Raw genomic sequence first — 22,669 nt, 5'->3', positions numbered from 1 at the left:
CTTTGTTTGTCTTTACGTATCTACAAACAGCCTAAGATTTGAATTGGACTCGGGAGAGACCTAAATCTTTTTCTTCCTAATTGAGACAGAATTTCTTTCGGTGATCCCCACCCCCCCTTTTCAAAAAGATCTTGGTCTTTGTTCTGTTTTGGTGGTGGTACTTTTTAATCTGTAAACACAGCAAACATCATGATTCTTTCCTGGTTAAAAATAAATAAATAAAGCCTATCTTTCTCATCTCCTTCAAATTAATTGTATTAAATCTGCCTTTTTTTTTTTTTTTTTTTTTTTTGCTGTCCCTCTCACTCATTCTCTTTCTCCTTTTAAACAGGATGTTTTTTTTCCCTATGGATGTATAAGAAATGACTACATCAGCCCAAAGCCTCATAAACTGACCGTTTGTCCTCTGGACACAATAGTGTGGCCAGCCCTCTGCCCCTCCTCTCCAATTATGTGTGATTAGTCTCAATGTGTTGTGTCAAGGAGGAGGAGTGTGCTGAGTGCTTATTATCTGTTTAGGTACAAGAAGAGCACATTTAGGCTCTGACTATGAATGAAAAGTGAGCCTTTATCGGGGCTCACATCTAACTGCTGCCGTTCTCCAGACCTCTTTCAAAATAGGTCCTTGCCAGAGAAATTTTGAATAAATGGCTGATAAACTAAATTGCAACCAGGGGGAGTTTTTCAAAACTCGACCACACAATTACCTGATTTAAAGGAAGCACATAGTGGTGTATGCTGTGATTCGAGTGTGTAGTAAACATTTACTAGGTGCTACCTAGGATTAAGAGAGAATGACTTTTCTGCAGGGAACCCAAGCATATCCTTGCCTGGTGCATCCACGAGACGCTCTAATGCCTTTTGTGGAAATTCAGATGTTTATCTGTAAGGAATCATCTGGGCCCACTTTAGCAGTAATGTCATTAGTAGGTTAGCTCTATATTCTCCTATCTTTAGTCGAGGCAGAGAGTGTATTTAGCGGGCTGCAATTAAAGGGATAGGTGGGAGACCGGGGGCAAATCCTTTTGCATGTTAAACAAACTTAACGGTCATAAAAACAGCCACTCTCAAACGTCTTCTCTGCTCACTTCTATCATCAAACAAATTTTTCACCATCGGTTTGCATGTCCTTGTATTCACCACTCTTTCTGCTCCATTAGAGCACCTAGATGGATCTCGGAAGGCATAGGTCAAGTCGCAGTTAGATCATACATTTCTTTCTCACAAAAACTTGAATTGCAATGCCAAGTGATGGGCTAACATCACAATAACAGCAATTTATTCCTCTTTGGATAAAACAGCAGTCTATTCTCGGTGCTAGATAAAGACCAGGGCAATGCAAACCAGCCATTTAGCTGGGTAGTTCAGCTAGTGGCAGCTCTCCTTTGGCGACTGTATAGGTTGCACACTGGCTTCATATTTTCTTGTTTAAAAATCAGAATTTGGAATGTTTTAAAAGGCAACACAGGTAGTTCCATTTATACTGGTGAAAATATAGCAGAAATTATCTCTTCTGGAAAACCTGCAACTAAATCTGCCAGACAAAGAAAACCCATCCCTATAGTAGCACCTAAGATGGTCTGTTCTGTTTCTTTTCTTTGGAAATGTAGAGAATATTTTCTTTGTTTTCTCACGAAAATACATGAATTGGCAAGAATTTAATTTGCGTTTGTGTGTCCTGGGTGTAGAAATCCAGCGTTTATTTCTTTGGGAGAAATTTTATTTTAAAAAAGTGAGCTAGTAGGAATGTATTCTTTAAAAAAAAAAAAAAGCTGAGAACAGTATGTGTAGTTTCCTAAGCTTGAGACACGGTGTAAGAATTGAGCTGTTCTTATCAAAAGATACCTAGTAAAGAAGTATGCTTATTGTGTGATTAAAACCTAGAGAGTCTCCTGTAAAATGCTAAAGGTTTCGTAGATCTGCTCTTTATGGGATCCTCACCTGGAAATATCTCTAGTCCAGGCTCTTTGGAAGTTTGTGAGAAACTCATGTTGCGTATTACTGAAGAACTTAAAAGTGTTTTTATTTTCTCAAATTTTTATGAAATGCCAGTATTGAGAAGGAAAAAAATACATCTGCTTTAGAAAAGTTACCATCTTCATTTCTTTTTAACTTTATGATTAAGAATTATTTCTATGCATCATTGTTGGGTCATATAATTGCAATTGAAATACCCCTTCCATAATTATCTATTAGGTAATTATGCCTGTGTTTGTTTCAAAAGGAAGCCTGTCCGCGTAGGAAATCATTAGAATTATTATGATATTCCTCTTCTCCATGTACCTGAATCCCCTGATAAAACTCATGATTTTCCTTTATCCTACTAAGTAGATTGGGTTGGATGTAAGAATGTTTCCCATATCACCCATGCTCAGTTCTAATGTGGTGATATGAACAGCCACATACAACTTGGTTATAAAAAATTTATTTTATTTTATAGCAAGATATATGCTGTGAATTGGGATAAAAGTGCTAGAAAAGACTACCTAAGAGGTTGATGCTATTTTGTATAAATTGTGTATTTTGTCGGCTTTTTGACTGAGCATGAAAATGTAACTTCCATTAGGGAAGGGTAATTTAGGTGCTCAGTATTCAGCAGAAAACTTGTCGGGGCCATAAAAGCTTTTCTGGCTGGTTCCTCGGGTGTTTTCAGAGAAGAGCTGCCCACCCCTTGCTGATTTTCCCTTTGGCTTCAGTATGGGCTGAATTTACCACGGCATACCTGTTGAATCAATTTGGGGGATCCAGCAGTTAACTGAGTGAATGGAAGGATTAGTGGCCCTCTGGAGCCCTATTTCAACAGCCAGGTGTCTGTCCTGAACTAGTTAACTGCTTTTGACAGTTGGAGAAGCTGGTTTTAATACCATAGGCAGGAGGTTGTTGTGGTGGTGGGTTTGTTGTTGTTGTTTTTCCCCTCTTCCCGCTACCAAAGTAGAGCATACCTTCTCCTAAGGGTTAGGCTTTTGTTTGTTTATCTGTTTAATAGGAATGGACCTATCCCTTCCCTCAACCCAACTTCCATGGAGTTTGTCTTTATGCTTAGTCAGCATTCAACCTGTTTCCAATCCATGCCAAACAATTGGGTGGCATCGTCTGACAGGACCCTTTCACTAGATTCTGGTGGGGTATATGGGGCAGGACACCCACACAGGGGAGGGAATCAAAGTGTATGGACACACACACACACACACACACACACACTTAGAAGGAAGAGATGAGGCTGTTTAGACCCGAGATTGGGACTCCAGTTTCCAGATTGCAGGTATACTCCTCACCCCAGATCAAAATCTCCTGAGTTCAGACTGCATGAAATGTCATAATTATGCAGAGTGTATCTCATAATTTAGAAAGATTGATTTGAAAGTCAGGGTCTCCTTAGAAACTGAATTTAGACAGGGCAAATGTTTTCCCCAGTGGACTCTTTCCAAATCAGGAAGGAGCTTGTTGGTGTTTGAGAAACCATTAAGCTTGAAATGCCACTTTTCATTCTCAGACTTTGTTTTACCCAGGAAGCTTACTGCCTAGGCTGTGGCTAAAAGCTCACTGTGCTCTCCGCCCTGGAAGTCTGCGTTTGGAGGCTATATTTTGCCTTTTTTGTCCCTGACTTTTCAATTAATACATTTTTTTAATAGATAAAACAGATCATACTGTGACTTTTAAAATGTCAACAAGCCTGTAAACAGAAATGTAATAAAATGGCTAATAGGAGATTCAATAGTTAATAGAGGGCCTGAAGTGTGAGCAAATACAGTAGCTGTATATTGGAAAATGTGCAAGTGAAGATGGCTTTAGTATTGCAAACTGAGGAAGAAAATTGTTTTTAATTAGCACCTTCATAAGAACTGCTGATTAATACTGTTTTGTTTGGTGAAAAGCTTTCAGCTGAGTAATTTGTACAGCCATTACAACAGTTTTGTTAGAGCGGCACTCCTGTTGTTAAACACAAACAGCAGATGATAATGGTGGAAGATGAGTTTGTCATGTAACAATTTACCTTATTGAAAAAAGCTTTATATAAAACCCAATACAGTAGGTACCAGCAGAAATCACATATTTTAAATCTTTCCAAAATTGCAGTGTGCCATGTGTGTGTGTATGTGTGTGTGTGTGTTTCAGGGACTAGAAGCAGATTTTATATCATTTATAAAATTATATACACAATTTAAAGGTGGTGTAGCATGGACAGACCACTTTTTTTTCAGCAGCATTTTACATCAGAGCAGTAAAGTGGCCGGGTATTCAAACACTTTCTAACTACACAAAGCAGGTTGGAAAATGGAATCCTAATTAAATAATGTTACTCAGATGGAAATTTGCATTGGGACGGGATGTAAGGAAGTAAGAATTGGTGTTTCTGCCTTAGGTGGGTTTATCACACATAGGGTCTTTTTTTTTTAAATCTCTTTCTCAAGGGAAGTTTAATTAACCTTTCTCTCTCCCCCCCCCCCCCATTTGGAGGTGTTCTAACCCACCAGGGAAAAGAGTGCCCATACAATGAGACTTGACCAGGGAATCAGAAGCTGATTTCAGTGAATTCCCATCATATGGATATTGTCCTAGCCACATGCATGGGAACTTTTTTTTTAATAAAATGCAATGGTATAGCATATTTGCATTAAAATATTACACTAACCAAGGCTGGTAAGAACTGTAAATTATTGGAGTGGCGTAATATAGCATGAGTTGTTTTTTTTTTTTAGACAGGCCTTCGGGGTAATAACAAGGGTTGAGGCTCACGACAGTGCCAAATAAGCTTTAGACAGCATAATAGTCTGCAAAGAAAGCCACAGAGCACTAATGTGAAGGAAGAGCTGTCCACCACATGCAGCAAAAATCACCAAAGGTCATTTTATGGTAGCAATTGTGACATAAAATTGGTGGTCATGCTACATGTCTAATACTCAGCACAGCTTTATAAATGATGGGCCCCTAGCGATGGCTGTCATTAAGTGCTTTCATCATAATAAACTTTAAACTGTTGGCTTTATGAATCGCCAGCTAGCTTCAGCTGTTCGTTGGATGGAGCTTGCAGTGCCTTAAGTGTGACAAGACCTATTAGGAATTGCAACCATGTTTCAAGCGTACTTGGCTTCCCCACTCCTGGGGTGATTGCTGCCTATTAAAGGCGTCTGGGAAGATTTTCCTCCAGCAATCTCTGATCAAGAGCTTTTTTGGGCTTTGACCTGCATTTCCTTCAAGACTTTCTCTGAGGAGTTTTATAAGAGCAAAACTCCAGAGGATTTATAGCCACTTCTGATTAATACCTTTCCAGTTTTTCTAGCAACTCTCCCACTGCTGCATAGAGAAAAGCTTTCATTGTTCCTGAGGTGCTTATTTGTGACCTTTTCTCTGCTTCCTGATTCCCTCTAACGTGTTCTCTCAGTGAAATCCTCGGGGTGGAACCAAGACAGTCAGTGAAGTTGTTACAGCTGGAGAGACAGAAGGAAAGAAGGAGGCTTTTATATTTTTAAAGAATTACCCGCCGTGCAGCCTCGCCCCGCCCATTTAAATACCCGCAGTGACGTCACCCTCCGCCCGCCGAACCAAACGCATCCTTAATGAGCCCTCGGTGTAAACTGAGCCGACACATAAAGATTTCATGATTCAAATTACACTTTCATTAACCTTTGGCATAGGAAGTCTTTTAGTTTCTATAAATCTTACAGTGGCTTACTGTCTGCCCTACTGATGTGAGTAATAGATGTTTGGGGAAATCGCTCTTTAAAAACCCAGGGTATTTAATTTACAAGGGCTAAATACATATTTCAGACTCACTTAGCAAAAACTTTAATTACTTCTTGTTGCTTTTTCTAACTTGGAGGTCGCCTCCTCCTCCCCCTACCCCCAGTTTTCTTCTGCTTGACTCAGATGTTTTAGAGATGACAAAAGCTTTCACTAAGTCCCTGTCTTAATACTCTTATTAGTCTTTCCTTTAAGCCAAGTAATGTCCTAAAGATAGTTAAGGGAATGTCTCAGGTGTGGACCATTACACAATTAAATTAGCAAACCTCGGAGGGCCTGGATTAGGACTCAGCAGGGAACACCTGGGATTCTAGGGCAGACCGGAGTTGCTGAATGGCAGGGCTCTCGCCCTGAATAGTGAGGGTCTGCCCGTCTGGGTAGTCCCAATCACAAACTTGTCTCGCTAGATAAAGTATCGCAGGCTAAACTCCCTTTTCCCCGGGAGTAGGTTTCTGTGGCTGTCAAGAGGAACAGGAAAACCATCAGCGAACGTGTCAAGCTGAAGAGAAAACAAGAGTTGGAGGACTCGTGGCGTTTCCCATACAAAGGCATCCGCCCATCCCTCCCTGTGAGCCAGCCAAGGGTGGACAAGTGCATTTCGAGTCTGCTGCCCAGGTGCAAGGGGTGGGGGCGGAGCGGCTGCCGAATGCCCCAGAACAAAGGCGCCTCCAGGAGCCTGTGCAGAGGTCACTTGCCGCCTCCAGGGCAGATTAAGGAGAACTGCGGAGGGCATTTGGAGGAAGTGGTGCTGTTCTTTGGGAAATCAATTCGTCCCACCCTTAATAGGGCATTTTGCCCTCCCTCTTTGGGAGTCCCAGGCAAATGTGCTCCCAGGTCTCTCAGAATCTGTTATTAACCGGTCCGTGTTTGAAGAGGCGACACCTTTCCCTGCCTGAGCTCCTTCAATAGCCCCTGCCCCCTGAGAATCTCTTTCTGCTCTCTGCAACGTCTCACTTCCCCTTTCTCGCTCCTTTGGGCTCTCCCGCCCCTCTCTACCCAGGCTTCTTTCATAATTAGGCTGGAAGTGGAACTTTCCCCCACTCCCTTACTTTGAGATTTCTTTTTTCCCAGTGACCTGGGCTGCACTTTGCCCCCACTCCCTGCCTGCCAATCTCTTCAGGGTTAGGGCCTCTCTCTTTCCATTCTTGCAGGCTCCCCCTCCTTGAGAGCCCCGGGAGGCCCAGCCTCCCAGAATCCGATCTCCTTCCAACACTGCAGCCCCCCTGTGGAGGAAGGAAGAGGCCTCCTCCGAATGAATGGCTGGTAAGGAGGTTTTTAATTTGTCTGGAAATACAAGAAAAAGTCCTCAGAGCAGCGTCCCTCCCTCACCTCGTTTGGAAGCCCTTCTGCCTTCCGGGTGGGCGCTGTCACCTCACCAGCCTGCGCCGGGTCCACAGGGACGGTTTGGCGGAGGGATCTGGAAACACCGGTGAAAACTGCCTACTCAATCTAGAATAAGGACGCCGCTTTTAAATGAAATTCTTGCTTTTTATTGCTCGCAGCCCACCAGTGTGAGAAATTTGGAAGTTTAGCATGATTCTGTTAGACAGGGTCGGAAAGTGACCATCACTGCCTTGATGTGAAAGCTGCCTCCTGATGGCCGAGCTCTCCTTGAGCTTGGGGGAATGTCACCATGCTGTTCCCAACGCAGAAGACACTACATTTAAAAGCTTTGCCCACCTGACCTGTGGTTTCACCTCCAGGTGCATTAGCCTTCATTTTCCTTTATAGGCTTTATTTTTAGGAGCAGAGGGCACAGCCCTGACCGTTCTGTTTTGAGTGGAATGCACTCCCTCTCTCTCTTTCTCTTGGCTAAACCATTTATATAAGCGGCATCTCATGATGCCAAGAGCCAACAAGAATGAGACAGCTCACAGCTCCCAAGCTGTCTGAGGTGTTTTCCTCTCTTCCCAGGTATTTGGGTCAGCCCACTTCTGTAGGACCACCTGGGTTGGGGGACTGAGGCCTCAGAGTCTCCAGCCTGCTGTCTGTGTTTTTCCCTCACCTCACAGCAGGGGGGGTTTTCTAGCCTCAGCCTCCTTTTCTGCACCCCCCCCCCCAAACAGACTAGATAAACCATAGGAGGGTTACAATATTCTCAATATGAATATGATACTGAAGGGGTTTATCGGGCTTCACCCTTGTGGTAGATTGGGAAAACAAAACAATATTTTGCAGCTCTGCTCATCAAGAAACGAAATCTGTTTCCCCACCCTTGATTCTCACCTTGATTTGTCTTACTTTGGCCAGTGAGGCATTAGGAACTCCGAGTTGAAACAGAGATCTGAAAATCTCTTGCACAATGGAGTTTGCTCTCTCTTGACACTTTTGGAAGCCAGCTACCATGTGAAAAAGCGCGGGCTATCCTGCTAGACACTGGACACCTGGAGCCTGTTTGTCCCCATTATTCCAGCCCTGTGAGTGATGGCATTCAGGACCTAACAGCCCCTAGCAGACTAGCTGCTGACTATAACTGCGTTGAGTGAGTCAGGTAAGTCAGCAGAAAAACCACCCAGCTGAGAACGAGCCCAAAGTTCCTACTCACAGAATCATGAGCTAATAAATGGTGGTTTTGAGGCAAGCCACTCTCAGGCTCCTAGAAGACACAAGAGAAAATAAGCTACAGGAGAAAGAACAATGGAGTCAGAATCAGAATAACTGCATTCCAGCTCAGACTGTACCAGTAATAAACTGGTGATTTCAGGCAAGCTACTTACTTTCTGGGCATCACTTTCCTCCTCTCTGAACTAGATAATTTCCCGTTTCACACTAAATTGTGAAGTATTGAAGATAAAGACCTTCCATTATCAGGGCCAGAGATTTTCATCACCTCGGGGAATCAGCATTCCCTGATGCTGCCAAGAAAAGTTGTCCTGCATTAGCTTGGTCCTAGAGAATACTGAGTACTTCTAAGTAGGCTTTGTCTTGTGAGGTTCTGAAATGACCCCACTATCCCGCCTTGCTCTGTTGCAGGCTGAATCTGGGGGGAGAGCAAGGCGGGATAGTGGGGTCATTTCAGAAGCAGTGGGGGCCCTAGAGCCTTCATTTGTATCCACTTATCTAATAAATGTTTATTGGGTGCTGGTCACCCTGTTAGGTGCTGCGGATCTAATAGTGAACAAAAAGACCCCATTAGATGCTAGACCCTAGTGAGAAAGACAGAATTGCTCTCCACATGTAGCTTGCATTCTAAACAGTAAATGTGCCAGGGCATTTATGGAATGGTTGTAAATTGTGATAAAGTCTATGAAAAACCGATAGGGTCCTACTGGTAGAGAATTCTAGAGGGGCCTTCCTTCAGACGGGATGGATGCAGAAAGCCTCCCTGAGGGTCTCCAATGTGAGAAGGAGCAGTCATGTAAAGCAGTGATGGTGGGGCTGAGGAGCTTAGAGGGAGGAATGAGGAAGGCAGGCCCCAGGGTAGACTGGAGCTGGTGCCCCTGAGGAGCAAAAGGGGGCCTAGGGAGGAGAGATGTAGGATGCACAAGGGCCGGACTGTACAGGACCGAGTGAGTTTGGATTTTTATCTGGAGTCTGATGAGCAGCCGTGGAAAGGTTTGGAGTAGCGGAAATGACACAATCAGATGGAGATTTTTTTTTAACGCTCACTCCGAATGCTGAATGGAGGGTAGTTTAGAGGAAGTGGAGATTCCAGTTAGGAGGCTCCTGTAACGTGGTGGTCCTGGTGGAAGAAACGGCAGTGTGGACTGGGGACACAGTGACAATGAGGAAGATTCAAAGTCTGGGCTTGACCTACAACTAGCAGGATGAAAATCGGGTGGTCAGCACAAAAGTCTGAACCGACTGATTTCGGAATGCGAGCCCCTTTGCTCCACTTGGCCAGGGATATGTGGAGGTGTGAGAGGACCAACGACAGGCAGGATGGGACCTCCACATGCACCACTCCCAGCTTCATGATCTGCAAGTTCACGGGCACTTGGGAACAGGGGTCTTCATATCCTGATACTTCCTGGGCCCCCCAGATGGGCCTTGCCTAATATCTTCTGATACGCTCAGAGAGAGAGAGAGAGAGAGGTGGCAGTGCCCAGACAGGATGAGGCTGTAGGACTAGCAGCTCATTTCTATTCTTTCTATGGATATAACCCCCAGGATATAACAGTTCACTCATACTATTTTCTAGGCATCCAGCACTCAGGGGTACTAAGGGAAAAACCCAGGGAGGTCAGAGACCAGCCTCTGTCCTGGTCATAAGGCCCCACTGAGCTCAGCAGATGCAAGGCAAGTAATTCCCTATGTGACAAGATTTAAAGAGCACAGGAAAGCTCTTGGGTGGGAAAGAAATGTGTTACTAATACTGAAATTCCACCAACAGGACATCTTCCCCTTAGCTCAAGGTGGGGAGTACTGTTAAAACAGGGCTTTTCTTGGCAGAGGTGACATTGTCATGGTCCTTGGTGTGAAAGACCTGAGAACAGGCCTTAGTGGGGATGGCGAAGTGAAATGGGGGGTTGGGGGGGAGAGGACACTGGGAACCTAGGGGAAGTTAAGGGACTCCAGGACCTGGGGAAGGAACAGAAATGGGAGAATCCCAGTGTCAAAAGCCACTTAAAAGCTTTACAATGTTACCTGGGGCCCGGAGGGCTCTCCTGACTGGACAGTGCATACACCTGCCTGTATGGGAATAAGAGAATGAGACCCATGCAGTACTTCCAAACTCTTTGGGGGATGGAGCATGCCCTCAAACAATGCAGATCCGTAGGGAAGGACTGGCAGAAAGGTTGCTAGAGATAAAGGAGGAGCAAGTACACTTTGGAAGAGGAGGCCAGACTTGTTGTGGGTCTTGAAGTGGTGGCAGTGGGAGGGAAGGCCCTACCAGGGCAGGCGGCTCATAAGCTAAGGCGCAGGGGGTGGTTTCAGAAAATGTTTGATTCAGCAGGAACGTGGGGTTAAATGAGGTAAAAATCCACTCATCCCATAGAGGTTCCTCAAAGCCTAACAGGTGCCAGGCACTCAGGGAAGAGTTGTAAACCGGATATACAAATTCCCTGACCTCACAGAGCAGCATTCTAGTGTGGGGAAGAAAGGCAATCTACATGCACACAAATAAGGCTGGTTCAAATCAGGATAGGTCTGCTGAAGACAATAAAATGAGTTGCTATTTTAGAAAGTGACTGGGCCTCCTTTAGATAAAAGGTCAAGAAAGCTCTCTTGAAGAAGGAATCATTTTAGTTGAAACCTAAATGACAAAAAAGACCCAAGCTTTGGAGATTGAAAGGAAGAGAATTCTGGGCAGAGGCAACAGAGAGTGCAAAGGCCCTGAGGCAGAAGTAAATCTGCAGAGCCTGGGTGTGTCAGGCACAGCGCATGTCAAGTGCATGGTATGAGGCAGAGTGTATAGGACCTTGTAGCCCATGGAGGAGAAGCTGGATTTTATTTTAGTGGGAATCTTCTGGAAGACCTTAAGAAGAGGATTGACATGATCTTGATTTCTCTATTCCTGCTCTGAGGAGAATGGGAACCAGCTAGGAATGAACCAGCCCAGGACACCTCTGGCCCCATCTCCACCCTTTTTTCTAGGCTGCACTCAGGGATTGGCAGAAATGTTACAAACCTCCCAACGAACACCTCTGAAAGTTGTCTTCAGCGATCACATGTCCTACAACCCTGGGACTATTTAAAGGAAAGAAAACCTCAACCAAGGATTGCAGCTCACATTCACTGAGCACTTAAACTGTGTGCCGGGCATTGTGCTGAGCACTTGACCACCATCTCCCTAACCCTTTCTCTTCTTCACATCCACCCTCTGACCTTGTTGTTGTTATATCATCCGCTTTGCAACAGATGAAGAGATTGAGGCTCAGAGAGGTAGAATGACCTGCCCAGCCATCTCAGGCCCGGCACCATTTCTGCTGAGGGAATGGTGTGCCCTGATGAACCCCGGCCATTCTGCCGGTGAGACCTTTGCCCAGAGGGAAGGCCCAGCTGGAGAGAAGGCTTTTCGGTTCATTTGGATGCAGAGGAAAAGAAGGGGGGCATCCCTGGGGCTCGGCGGTTGGACGGGTAGAGTCACTGGGGCAAATCAACAGTGGAGAGCCGTGTCCGAGCCAAGGGCCCTGCTGAGGCTCCCATGCACGTGATGTGGCCAGGTTGGGGCCCGAACCGCAGACAGATCAGAGGTCAGCCACACCTCAGAAGTCATGTGCCAAGCCTTCATTTCCTGCCACACACACACACACACACACACACACACACACACACACACACTCACACTCACACTACCTGCTTGCGAAGCAGCTTTCTTGGGACTCTGGCCTCCAGGGACTCCAAGTGGTCGCCAGTGGTTAGGTGCTTCGGGTGGCCAGTCCCTAAAATCACCTGAAATGCTTTCTTTGTCTTGGGACTTGATGGCTAATCCCCGTGAATGGATGTTGGGAAGTCAGTTGTAGTGTCTCACCTGGTGTCCGGCACTGTGATCACAGCTGCCACTCCCACGTGGGGTCACTTGTGGCCTGCTCACCTGGGCCGAGGTGAGGCTCAGAGGCCACTGGGTCAGCAACACCAGAGACCTTCCTTCCCTGTGTTCCCTGCCCTTCCTTCCTGGCAAGGGAGAAGCCAAGGTTTTTGACAGAGAAATGGAGTGTGTTAGTGTGATAGATTCACCCCCGTACGGTGATTAAGTGGCTTCTCATCATCTGTACCATCGGTAGAGACTATGAAAATTAAGGAGAGCAGAAGAGATGAGGAAATACAGCCAGCCCATAAACTCGTTAGGACCCATTACCATCACTGGGAGGGCAGAACAAAGGACGTGTCCCCCAGGGAGCAAGAGGCAAAAAGGAGACCAAGAATCCGCAGACACGCCATGGGTAGGGACAAGAAAACTCCCAGGGAGCCGCAGAGGAATTATTCTCGGGGGAGCCTATTCTCAGCGCAGAGGCGCCCACACACAACCCCATCTCTCAAGGGCCTGTCTCCTCGCTGCCTGGTTGCCAGGTAAAGGAGGAACACCCCGAAAATTCCATTCCCCGAACAGTGCATTTGACATCACTGCAGCCATTTTAAAAAATGATCCAGCATATTTAGGTGTTTCTTTCCCTTGGGCTTGGTGGTGGGGTGGGGAGAACTCTCATCCAAAAGTCTATGTTGCCCGCAAGGCTCAGAACAGACAGATTCTAGTTGGTCGCTTATATGATTAGCATTCCCTTCCTGGTTTTTTTTTGAGGGGGGGGCGGTTACGACTAAACATTCCTTGATGTCAATGGAATATTAAAGATTTAGATCTTTCCGCTTTTGATGTTGGCAGCAACAGCTGCTAACCTGATATTAACGACTCTGGAAGCTTCCTCAGATTTGCTGCAAGGGGTCTCCCAAAAGGGGCTGAGGGGAGAGAGATGTTTACTCAGCCCCTTCCATCGCAAATTAAATATTCAAATTGGGTTTGTTCTGAGGCATTGTTGAGGCTTGAGCTTTAGCTTAATGGAAACGGTATTGTCCCCCGAATAAAGGTTTCATTAGGCCAGCCCGCAAACTTTTCCCATTATCCCCTGCAAGAAACAATCTGGGTGACAGCCTACCCGTCATAATCCCCTGCTTCAGATTTATGGTGACAAAAGACTCTTAATACTGAAAATGTTCGGGGGGAGGAGAAACACTTCCCAAACAAGGGGTCTCTCCCTTCCAGGCCAGGTAACAAAGGGTCAGGAGGAATTTGGTGGGGCCTCCTGGCCACCTGCCGATTAAGCCTGTGGTCAGTAGATTAAATGCAGCTCTGACTGAGTGTTTGGAAAGGCAAGTTACATGGCAGAGCAAACAAAATTCAGACTGTGCTTTACACATGGTAATCCCAAATTTAATAAGAGCCTCACCACTGGGAAGCCAAAGCCAAAAAGGTAGCTGAGGTGTGGAGCGATATTGTTCCCAGCAAGGAATACCGACATCGGTGCTAGGCAGCCTCCGGACCACCCCCTGGGGGTTCTGTGGCCTCAGCTGAAAAGTTCGTCCTGATTTCTTGGCTGAGTTGGCTATTTTCCCTCCTTCCAGGCTTCAAGGGCCTTGTCCAGAGATGAGTCACAATTCTGTCTTCCTGAACAAAGTCCCTGCAGAATGCTTGGGTGGTCAGAAGGCCATATAAGCCTCAAGCCCTGTGGGCTGCCCCGGAATCCATCTTCTCGACCACAGGGCTCGCCATGGGCAGAGCTGAGGCTTCAGGCTTTGCACAGCAGTAATGAAGGCCTGGATGTCTACGCCTAGTCAGATATCAGATGTCTAAGATGGAGTATATGTGGGGTTTGCTTTGGGCACGTGTGAGTTATTTCCCAAACTATGATTAGCTGAAGACATGTTTCTTTTGTGGCCACCTTCGTGATCATTCATTCACTCAAGAGAGATTTACTGAGCACATGCTATGTGCCAGGTCTCTGCTCAAGTGCCTCGGACATCAAAGTGGACAGAAAACAGGCACGGTCTCACTCCACAAACCATACAAACTGAGGTAAGTGCTGTAAAGGAGAGAAAAGTTGTTCCATGGGGCCAGACTATATTTTTCATTTTCATTTTTTTTTTTTTCCCTAGGGGGATGCCTCTTAAGTACTGTGAAGGAAGAGAAAAAGACAATTCACATAATGCCAATAAATCTATTTGGTTTATTTATCAAAGGCCAGAGGAGTTTCCTCATTGCCATGTCTTGGGGACCAAATAAAGGATACTGTAAGTTTTTCTATAAAGGAATTCCCTAAGTAGTACCTATCCCACTGGTGTTTTGTCAAAGGCTAGCATAAATCTTAGTCTTTCTTTGCTTACAGTGAGCTGTTTGCTTTAGTGGTCTACACCAGTGCTTGGGCGTATGCTAAGGAAACGTGATGAATTGACCAAGGAGGGGCTTGAAAACACAAAGTACAATAAAAATTAACTTGAGGTGTGTGGAAGAGCGGGAGTGGGACATTTTGGGGAATGTGGAAATTTATACAAATGTAGGACTCCCAGGAAAATATGGATGCTCCATTTCAGCTTGCCTGAAATTTGGCACTTTACCGTCTCCCCGATAAGCCTTTCTTTTCCTTAATGCCCTGTCTAAATAGCTATTTTAATCCTTTCTCATGGATCCATGACATCTAGGTACTTAGTAAATACGTGTGCCCATGTCTACATTTCCAGAATTTTTTGTAAGAACCATCTTTATTTGACCCCTGCCAATTCTTCTGATCTTACTTTCCATGTTCTCTCCTCAGTTCTTATATCTAAACTATATATATGTATTTTTTTAAAGATTTTATTTTAGAGAGAGAGTATGTGTGAGTGGGGGAAGGCCAAGGGAGAGGGAGAAAATCTCAAGCAGACTCCCTGCTGAGTGTAGAGCCGGATGTGGGGCTCGATTTCACAACCATGAAATCATGACCTGAGCTGAAATCAAGAGTCAGATGCTCAGTCAACTGAGCCACTTGGGCCACCCGGGCACCCCCAATCTATATTTGAACAAATGTATAAAACCTCTCCTTCCTCACATGTTCCTTGCCCTGTGCCCCAAGACATGCTGCCATCTCAAACTTCTCAAACACAGTAAGTCATTTGTTGAGAACCTAACCATGGGTCAGGCACTGTTCTGGGCACTTTATTTCATTTAATCCTTCACAAGGAAGGTTGATACTATTACCCCATTTTACAAATGAGGAAACTAAGATTTATGATTTCAAGTAAATTTCCAGAAGAATGTGGCCAATAAGTTGCTAGTGTCAGATTTTTAAAATTTTGTGAAAGAAATATAAAATTCAGGGGCTCCTGGGTGGCTCAGATGGTTAAGCATCTGCCTTCAGCTCAGGTCATGACCCCGGGGTCCTGGGATCGAGCCCCACATTGGGCTCCTGACTCAGCGGGGAGGTTGCTCTCCCTCTCCCTCTGCCTCTCCCCCACTCATGCTCTCTCTCTCCCTCTTTCTCTCTCTGTGTCTCAAATGAATAAATAAAAAAAAGAAATATAAAATTCATATAATAAACATATATATTTTTAATTCTATTGTCACATGTCACAAGTTATCTTAGGCATTTTTCTTTCTTTCTTTCTTTCTTTCTTTCTTTCTTTCTTTCTTTCTTTCTTTCTTCTTTCTTTCTCTTTCCCTTCTTTCTTTCTCTTTCCCTTCCTCCCTCCCTCCCTCCCCCCCTTTCTTTCTTTCTTTCACCCTTTGACTCCCTTTTCCCTTTACCTACTTCTCCCATCTCCTGCCTCTGGCAACCACCCATCTGTTCTCTGTATCTAGGAGTTTGGGGGCTTTCTTGTTCATTTTTCAGTCTGTTTTGGATTCCACATGTAAGAGAGATCATCTGGTATTTATCTTTCTCTCTCTGGCTTATTTCACTTAGCATGATGCCTTCAATATCTATCCATGTTGTTGCAAATGACCATGTTGTGGCAAAATTTCATTCCTTTTTATGGCTGAATCATATTCCATTGGATATATACATCACATCTATATGTATTCATCTGTTGATGGATACCTAGGTTGCTTCCATATCTTGACTATTGTAAGTAATGCTGCAATGAACATGGGGGTGCATATATCTTTTTGAGTTAGTATTTTCTTTCTTTCTTTCTTTCTTTCTTTCTTTCTTTCTTTCTTTCTTTTTTTTTTTTTTTTACAGATTTTATCTATTTATTTGACAGAGCAAAGAGAGCACAAGCAGGGGTAACAGGAGAGGGAGAGGGAGAAGCAGGCTCCCTGCCAAGCAGGCAGCCTGATGTGGGGCTTGATCCCAGGACCCTGGGATCATGACCCGAGCCAAAGGAAGATGCTTAACCATCAGAGCCACCCAGGCTTCCTAGTATTTTCATTTTCTTTGGATAAATACCCCAAAGTGGAATTGCTGGATCATATGGTAATTCTATTTGTAATTTTTTGAGGACTCTCCATACTGTTTTCCACAGTGGCGGCACCAATTTATATTTCCACCAACAGTGAAAGAGGGTTCTCTTTTCTCCACATTCTTGCCAATACTTGTTATTTCTTATCTTTTTGGTAATAGCCATTCTAACAGGTTTTAGGTACTATCTCACTGGGGTTTTGATTTACATTTACCTGATGATTGCTCCAATTTTAGTATAAGTGCTGCCAAAGTGAACACTGTATTTCCCTGATGATTAATGATGCTGAGCATCTTTTCATGTATCTGTTGGCCATCTGTATGTCTTCTTTGGAAAAATATCTACTCAGATCTTCTGCCCATTTTTCAAAAGTTTTTATTTATTCATTTAAATAAAATCTACACCCAATGTAGGGCTTGAACTTACAACCTGGGGATCAAGAGTCATGTGCTCCACTGACTGGGCTAGGCAGGTGCCCCTTCTGCCCATTTTTTTTTTAAGATTTTATGTATTTGTTTGACAGAGAGAGAAACAGCAAGAGAGGGAACACAAGCAGGGGGAGTGGGAGAGAGAGAAGCAGGCTTCCTGCTGAGCAGGGAGCCCGATGCGGGGCTCGATCCCAGGACCCTGGGATCATGACCTGAGCCGAAGGCAGACGCTTAACGGCTGAGCCACCTAGGCGCCCCTCTTCTGCCCATTTTTAAAAATCAGATTGTTTTGTGGGTTTTTTGTTTGTTTGTTTTTTTGCTAGTGAGTTGTATGAGTTCTTCATATATTTTGGATATTAACCCCTTATTAGATACATGATTTGCAAAATATTTTCTCCTATTCAGTAGGTTGCCTTTTCATTTTGTTGATGGTTTTCTTTGCTGTGCAAGAGCTTTTTAGTTTGATGTAATCCCACTTGTTTATTTTTGCTTTTGTCACTTTTGCTTTTGGTAAGGCCATATATGACAAGCCCACAGCTAACATACTCAACAAAAGCTGAAAGGTCTTTCCTTTAAGATCAGGAACAAGACAAGAATGCCCACTCTCACCACTTCTATTCAACATAGTATTGGAAGTTCTAGCCAGAGCAATTAGGCAAGAGAAAGAAGAAATAAAAGGCATCCAAATTGGAAAGGAAGAAGTTAAACTGTCACTATTTGCAAATGACATGAGATTATACATAGAAATCCCTAAAGAATCCATCAAAAAACCATTAGAACTAATAAACGGATTCAGAAATTGCAGGATACAAAATCAATAAACAAAAATCTGTTGCATGTCTACACACTAATAACAAACTATTAGAAAGAGAAATCAAGAAAATAATCCCATTTACAACTGCATCAAAAAGAATAAAATACCTAGGAATAAATTAACCAAGTAAGTGAAAGATCTACCTATTGAAAATTACAAGACATTTAATGAAAAGAATTGAAGACACAATTAAATGGAATGATAATCTGAGCTCATGGATTGGAAGAATCAGTATTGTTAAAATGTCCATACCATCCAAAATTATCTATAGATTCAGCATGATCCTTATCAAAAATTCCAGTGGCATTTTTCAAAGAAATAAGTAATCCTAAAATTTGTGTGGAATCACCAAAAACAAAAAACAAACACCCCCCCCCAACACACAAATAGGCAAAGCAATGTAGAGAAAGAAGAGCAAAGCTGGAGGCATCATGCTTCCTCATTTCACACTATATTACAAAGCTATAGTAATTAAAACAGTATGGCAGGGGCGCCTGGGTGGCTCAGATGGTTGAGCCTCTGCCTTCGGCTCAAGTCATGATCCCGGGGTCCTGGGATCGAGCCCCGCATCGGGCTCCCTGCTCCATGGGAAGCCTGCTTCTCCCCCTCCTTCCTGCTCGAGCTCTCTCTCACTATCTCTGTCTCTCTCAAATAAATAAACAAAATAAAAAAAAAATAAAATAAAAAATAAAACAGTATGGCATTAGCTTAAAAACAGACACATGGATCAACAGAACAGAATAGAGGACAGAATTCTCAATGAATTTACAACAGAGGAGCCAAGAATATACAATGGGGAAAGGACAGTCTCATCAATAAATGGTGCGGGGAAAACTGGACCACTATCTTACATCATATACAAAAATTAACTCAAAATGGATTAAAGACTTGAACATAAGACCTGAAACCATAAAACTTCTAGAAGAAAACATAGGTGGTAAGCTCCTTGACATAGGTCTCAGTGATGATTTTTTGAATCTGACACCAAAGGCAAAAACAACAAAAGGCCATACCATAGAGGAATTTGGCTGAGTCGGGGGGAACAGAGAAGGTTTTTCTAAGGAAATGGTGCTGGATTGGGGTCTGAGGGCACATAAGGGCTAAGCTAGGTTGGGGATGGGAGCAGATGGAATGAAGGACAAAGGGTAGCACACTCAGTGTTATAGAGGCTCTCAGGACCTGTGGTGAGGAAGAAGATGGTGTTTGCAAGGAAGGACTACCCTCATTCTATTTCTTGGGGACCCCAAACCTGTGCAGGAAGAAGTTTGGGGAAACCAGGTCCTAGTTTATATGTACCGTTGTAAGAGTGAAGGCCACAAGATGCTAAGGATGAGTCTTTCGATAGTTCAAGATGGTGAACCCAGGATACACGCTTGGCTCCCATCCTTCCCAAAGTCTTGTTGAAATAAAGTTTTAGAATTCTAAAAATATATAAACCTATAACATTAGAGAGGGGAGGAGGAGGCCACCAACAAATAAGAGAGGTAAACAAATTTCTGGAATATATCGAGTATATGGAGCCATCACTACAAGAACCAGCTGAAGGAAACCACACATAGAATGCTTTATGAGGGGCAGCAGAGGGAACCGGGAGCCAGTTCATTCAGAAAACCTCACAAAGGTTCAGGGAAGTCCATTCGGGCAAAGGATATGCACAATTGCACAGTAAATCCACACCATCTCGAGTTCTTTTGTACTCAACATCAGAAGTTAACCAAGGAGGCATATGTACAGAATGAGGACAACCATTAGCATGAAGAAAATATATAAAAAATAAGCAAGCTGAAAAATCTCACCCCTGGGAAAACAGAGGTTGGGAAACAAAATCACTTTCAATTTCTTCTTTAGAATTTTCAAATGGAGTGGGGAAGAAAATACATTCTAAAAATGGGATTTGGGGAATAAGAATGAGCTCCTGGAAGTTAAAAATGCAATGGGTGAAATAAAATGTTCAGTAAAAGGACTAAAAAGTTGATGAAATCTCACAAAGCATTGAGCAGAAAGACAGAGAGAGAGAGAAAATAGAGAAAAAAAGACAGTGGAATAATCTAATATCTCACTAATAGGAATCCTAGAAAGAAAAAAAAAATAGAAATGAAAGTGGAGAAAATTATCAAAGAAAGTACAGCAGATAATTTCCCAGGGCTGAAGAAAGACTGGTCCAACATTGGAAGGACCACTTAGTGTCTAGCATGACTGAAAAAGACCCACAACTAGATGCATCCCAGTCGCATATCAACACACTAACCATAAGGAGTTGATTGTAAAAGGTTCTGAAGACAAAGATCAGATCACCTACAAATGAATAGCAGTAGGAATGGTGTCAGACTTCTCCTCAACAACACCAGAAGCCAGAAGGTGATGGAGTAAAGTCTTCAAAATTCTGAAGGAAAGTTATTTTCAGTTTAGAATCCTAAACACAAACTACTAGTCCAATGAAAGACAACATAGGGGTTTTCAGACAAACAAGACCACAGAAAGTTTGTCTCCAGCATGCCCTTTCTTAGGAAGTTACGTGAGGCTATACTTCAGTAAAACTAGGACATAAGATGGAAGAAAGAAGAGAACCTGGGCTCCAACCTGGGAGAGCAGTAAAGAGAAGTCTGGAGATGGCAGTCACCTAGCAACCTGGGGAGCAACCAGCCCACACCGGAGCAGGATCAACAGAGGCCTCCAGGGAAGAGGGGAAGGTGGTTCTGGATAGACTGAATAATTTAAAATAAGAATATGAGAATAGTAAGTAATGCAAGAGAATAAGGCAACTGGGCGTGCCTGGGTGGCTGACTCAGTTGGTTGAGCGACTGCCTTCAGCTCGGGTCATGTTCCCAGGGTCCTGGGTTCGAGCCCTGCATTGGGCTCCTTGCTCAGCGGGGAGCCTGCTTCTCCCTCTCCCTTTGCCTGCTGCTCTGCCTGCTTGTGCCTTCTCTCTCTCTCTCTCTCAAATAAATAAATAAAAATTCTTAAAAAAAGAGAGTAAGACAACTGGGGGAAAATTGATTAAAAACAGTCAAGATCTGAATATGAATATAAATATGAAGCAAGCTAAAAGTGACATGATATTAAGGTAATGATAAAGTGTAAGAAATGAGAATCCATTTGAGCTGGTGCTAGAAACATCTCTTGGAGAGGCTAAGGGATCACAGCACTGACTTGAAGTGCAGGATGTGTAATCCTAACACTGTGACTACTGTTAAATACAAATTCCACAATAATAACAATACATATGATCAGTTTCCCATTATAAGAGTCAACCTTTATTTTTTAAAAAAAGATTTTATTTGAGAGAAAGTGAGCAAGAGAGAGAGCGAGCGAGAGCATGAGTCAGGGGAGGGGCAAAGGGAGAAGAAGAAGTAGACTTCCCATTGAGCAGGGAACCCAATGACACAGGGCTTGATCCCAAGACCTGGGATCATGACCTGAGCCAAAAGCAAATGCTTAACTGACTGAGCCATCCAGGTGCCCCAAGAGTCAACCTTTAGACAAAGCTTGGAAAACTAGGTTGTGTATCAGAACAGAATATAAGTTTTTAACAACCTTATTAATGTAAAAATATGAGTATAGTAGCAGAAGGTGAGACATGGAAAGGGAAAGAAAAATCTAGAAGAAAGGATAGGATATTAGTAATATCTCAACTTACAAAGTAGACAGTCAAGAGGCACTGTTGAAAGTTGATGAATGCATAAATACAGGTTTAATGTTTTGTTAAAGTTATAAAGGCAGGGGCGCCTGGGTGGCTCAGTTGTTAAGCGTCTGCCTTCAGCTCAGGTCATGATCCCAGGGTCCTGGGATCGAGCCCCGCATCGGGCTCCCTGCTCAGCCGGAAGCCTGCTTCTCCCTCTCCCACTCCCCCTGCTTGTATTCCCTCTCTCACTGTCTCTCTCTCTCTGTCAAATAAATAAATAAAATCTTTAAAAAAAAGTTATAAAGGCAAACAGGAAAATGGAATATAATATAAATATTGAAATTTTTCACACTCAGAATTCCATGGATACTCTCTAGCAAGTTGATAAATGAAGAAATAGAGATATAATACACTAGAGGTATAATGTATATAAATCTATACATTAGATGAGAGATCTAATGAAATAGATAAAATATTACAGAATATGTGGGACATATTCATTGTTTGTCTGAAATTCAAATTTTACAAGGCATCCTATACTTTTCCTCCCTGAACTTGGCAACCCTAGATCTGTCAGAAGAACTAAAAATCAAGCAGATCAAAGAGGTTGCTTCTGAGTAGTGGGCCAATGGTGGGAGAAGCTGTGGCATTTTTAATCATAAGTGTGTATGCACTACTTGATTTGCACCTGTGTGTGTATTCTTTTGATAAGAACAAAAATGTTTCACATGTGTTCAGTGCATGCAGTAAATCAATCCCTTACTCCGAATACCTAGGAAGAGGCATGTAATTTTATTAATAGCAAATCCATATTGTCTTACCCCACTGAATACATTTTAAGCAAGTATAAGGAATACTGGTTTGAGATATTCATATTGCAAATAACGTAGATATTCATATTGTAAACCTGTCAGACACCTAGAGGTCCTGGGTACTTGGACCAAGTATGTGCCAGATGCTATGGGTCCCTGAGCTCTAGGAGCTTGGAATTTAGTTGAAAAGACAAGATATGTATTGTGTGCAGAAGCAAATCCTCTAAGAGAGTTGACTTCCACTCCTAGAAGCTTCCTAGAATGATCAAAAAAAAAAAAAGAAGTGGTAGGTGCTAAATGCTACAGGGGCTGGGCTGAGGGACAAGACCAAGGGCAAGGCAGGATCGGTGATGGAGGTGGAAACTAAAGGAGGAGTAGTGGGATTTGGAAAAGGAAGAGGCAGGAATTCCAGGGTCTGCTTTTAAAATCTCTGTTTTCC

The 22,669-nt window shown here is 43.5% G+C and overlaps 1 protein-coding gene across 9 annotated transcripts in view; it reads left to right on the top strand.

The window, feature by feature from the left end:
* The window catches only part of CAMKMT (calmodulin-lysine N-methyltransferase), a 431,738-nt gene that overhangs the window by 383,481 nt on the left and 25,588 nt on the right, over positions 1–22,669 (top strand). For 7 of the 9 annotated variants that reach the window (XM_064572544.1, XM_064572542.1, XM_064572540.1 and 4 more), the window contains one exon: positions 1–248. This exon is cut by the window's left edge and continues 310 nt beyond it. The exons of the other annotated variants lie outside the window; for them this stretch is intronic. The gene's annotated coding sequence lies outside the window, so the exon portion shown is untranslated. Of the gene's footprint in view, positions 249–22,669 lie in introns of those variants that run through there. 9 annotated transcript variants of the gene reach the window in all.

This window comes from Mirounga angustirostris, unplaced genomic scaffold (assembly GCF_029215605.1).
Source record: "Mirounga angustirostris isolate CCGP_5_RB_7025 unplaced genomic scaffold, mMirAng1.0.hap1 SCAF_10, whole genome shotgun sequence".
Taxonomy (NCBI): Eukaryota; Metazoa; Chordata; class Mammalia; order Carnivora; family Phocidae; genus Mirounga; species Mirounga angustirostris.
The sequence above is the reverse complement of the archived record's forward strand: the minus strand, read 5'-3'. Positions and strand labels throughout refer to the sequence as shown.